General features: G+C 34.0%; 1 long non-coding RNA gene across 1 annotated transcript; it reads right to left on the bottom strand.

The window, feature by feature from the left end:
- Positions 1 to 262: 262 nt before the first annotated feature.
- On the bottom strand, positions 263 to 1,551 carry LOC112589416 (uncharacterized). The gene is made up of 3 exons (XR_003113535.1): positions 1,493 to 1,551; positions 1,209 to 1,405; positions 263 to 289 (listed from the first exon to the last, which is right to left on the bottom strand). It is a non-coding gene; the product is annotated as an uncharacterized LOC112589416 (long non-coding RNA).
- Between the last annotated feature and the right edge of the window lie 2,000 nt (positions 1,552 to 3,551).

Genomic DNA, 3,551 nt, shown 5'->3' with positions numbered 1-3,551 from the left:
ACATTTGATACAGGCGGAGTCAGCGAGTGGCGGTAGGCAAGCGCGCGTGGCGAGGAGCAACGTAAACGACAAGAGGCGAGTGCGCGCGATGAGGAGCTAGCGAGCTTTTTCTTTATAGCTTTTTCCTTATAGCTCGCAAAGGGAATTAATAATAAGAAAAACCCTATAACACACTTGTACATACATAAGACATAACTATATTTTAAAAAGGAATACAAAATACATATTTAGAATAATATATAAATATACATATATATATTTAGGTGCAATACGGCAACTCGTTCATTCTCTGTAACAAACAAGATTAATATAAGTAATTCCCGCGTTTTCCAAAAAGAAAAAAGCCGACGTACTGACACGGTGGAATCACGCTAAGGCTAATATATAACCTTATTGTCTCAGCGACAAGAAAAATCCAACAATTATAGTATAGTGCAGGATGTTCCAAGCGTCAGGCCTAATTCCTACTTAGAAATTCTACAAGTAGACGAAAAACCGAAACTAATGAGCCTACAATCATTAATGTAGAGCAAATAGTCCGAAAGTTACAGACTTGTACAGATTTCATGTCGAAACAGTTGCAACAAACCCAATGAATGTCACTTTTTTAAGCTGAAATTTTCTCTGAGTAACTGGGGACAAAACTAATTAGATTTTCAGAAAGAAGGCTTAAAACCTGACTTGTACGTGAAAGAATGAGCCAATTATCTCATCTAGATCTTGAGAAATAAATTATTTAGTGTCAAAATTGATACCGCTCCAACTAAATTTTGCATGATAAGTTCTCAAAGCGAAATTCGTTCCACAATAACTTAGACAAATTCTGAGTGCACTGTTCATTAGCGAGTGACAAGATATACTTGCATACACAAAATCAATTGTCTAGCTCGATTAGTTGCTGAGTTATTAATTAATAAATTTTGAGGTTCTGTTATATCAGAGACAATAGACGCAGAGTCCACATACACACAATTCCTATTAGACTCGGATAAAACGAATAAAAACCAATAAATTCACTCCAAATTTTAATGAAAAATCAGACACCAGAATAACAATTAACTAAATTTGATACCTTACTCTAAGAACAAAAAGAACAAATATTTGACAGCAAAGATAACCTCATATAGCAAAGGTCGCCCCGCTGGGAAAATATTCGTTTAATTTGCGCATTTATTAACATAATTAGCTTAGTAGTATTAAATACCTACCCGAATAATTTCCTTAAACCATATGCCTCGAATTCTCCCTGCAGTCTATCTTGCCAAATAATCAGTAGGTTTCCGCCTCTCTTCTCCTCCATCTCCTCTCCCAACATACCTTACTCATCTCCCTTATTGAGAGGAGCCCGAGCAACAGAATTTCTGTCTTTATGCGTACATCCTGCATCGGGCAAATTACAGAAACACTGCAATGAAAACAATATTAAAGAACCTCTCCCATATATAGTTGTACCTCTACAAACACTATCGAAAGAAATCACACTCGCTATTACCATCGGCACAGGGCGAATGTACCGATGCTTGTAATAACGTTAAAATAATACATTTTTACTTTTTCTTCCCTTTCTGCTGGTACAACTAACAGCTCACGACTGACAGCTGACAGAAAATCTGCACAAAATGGAGACCGACAGGCATAAACCTATATATATTAACTAGATGCACTTCCCTTCGAACACACATCCCTATATAGAACTAGGACACACGAAATGGCGGAAGCCATTTGGGCAAAACTCATTAAATGGTATTAGATCGTGAAAAAACTACGATAAAATTAATAACATATGCAATCCACACATTACCGATATATACTAATACATAAATAATTATCAATAATATCATAATTACTAAATTGATTAAAACAGTAATCGATAATTACAAGATTGATTAAAAATTGATTAAAATAGGGAAATAACTATTTTGCTACTATTCAAACCTTCAGAAACAATATTAACGCAACCCCAAATACACGAAAATTACAAAATTGTGCATAAACAAACTAATTTTGTAAAATAATTTTGGATTTTCACTATCGCTAAACATGTGTCGGACACTTTCAATATGGTACCCCCACGATTAAAAATTAGTTTAATACAATATTTTAATTCGTTTATTTAAAAAATCGGGCAAATAACAATTAAATCGCCACAGACCCATATTACAATAAAAACACTTGAACATAATTACTAAAGGATAAAATTAATGTATTCCGTTATTATTAAAAAATTCAATGTCATTATTCATAACAATTATAATAAGTCTAGAGTGTTCCTTTGTCACTATAAAACTTTTTTTCAGAACAGAAAATTTGCTCATACCTCACGATCTGCCTAAAATAAAAACACAGACTAATTATTGAATAAATAACCACTTAACCAGTCAAGATAGAAAATTTACAATCTTATCACTATATTCCGTATTGCCCAGGGAATCAAGTACGCGCCAGAGAAATCATTAAACCACCTATAAAAATTAATTGTAAAAAATTATAACAAATTAATTATAAAACCAAGACACAACACAACACATACAATTATACTTCTCTATGAAATACTGATATATCGGAACTATAAGAATCATCTGTTACAGGCGAAATTAGTTGAATAATTTTCTTCAATTTATTAACTTCTATTAACCTTTATTAACCTTCCTTAATCTCAATTAAATTCATCGATAACCTTAATTAATTTTTCTTTAATTGTTTTCATTTTTATTAACTTTTAATTTTTCCTCTTCCCTTTTTCGCTTTTCTTTTCTTCTTTTGTCCTTTTTATTCTGTCTTATCAGAGGAAATACACCCTCCACTACTCAGAAATAAATTCATTACACTAGCTCACATAACCGACTTGGCAAAATACCGTCTTGAACAATAGCGCGACTTTGGCAATTTTATACACATAATTTGAAAAATACTTAATCAAAGCAACATTACTATATCATTTTAGAAAGATCTTGAAAAGAACTATCGGGAAAAGCACTATGATTGAACAATCCTACTTACAAAAATTAAGTTAACAATCATCTAACACCAATGACGTCATTTAAGACCAAATAAATACTGTCCTCAATAGGACCCCGCCGAACCCTCAAATTACAAAAATCCATTAACCAATCAATCCAAAGTAAAATTTTACTTATTAACAAATAGCCGTAACGGCACATCACATGATAAATAAGCCTAAGATAAGGTCTTTCTTGTAAACGCTATTTCTAAGAACTCTCGATCGATAATATAAATATGCGCGCAGCGTGAAAATTTATATGTAAGAGAATACGTGAAGGACAAATACACTGGAGACAGTTACGACCACTTCCAAACATCCGTTCCCACTTTTGATCCCCACCACGACCTTTCCCACACCATAGCTCCTCTCCAGACCCAACGAGTTGATCCTGGAGAGCCCAACGAGTCAGTCGATCTCGGGGAGCCCAGAGAGCCGGTTACGTGCAAGCTAAGAAACCAGTCGAACTTGAGAAACTCTACTAAGCAGTCATTTTCGAACAACATTATAAGACTCCGGTATCTCGTCCCAGGACTTGCCTTCACGTACT

This window comes from Harpegnathos saltator, unplaced genomic scaffold (genome assembly GCF_003227715.2).
Source record: "Harpegnathos saltator strain DR-91 unplaced genomic scaffold, Hsal_v8.6 scaffold50, whole genome shotgun sequence".
In the NCBI taxonomy this organism is placed as follows: domain Eukaryota; kingdom Metazoa; phylum Arthropoda; class Insecta; order Hymenoptera; family Formicidae; genus Harpegnathos; species Harpegnathos saltator.
Note: the sequence above shows the minus strand (reverse complement) of the source record. Positions and strands in the feature narration are given on the sequence as shown.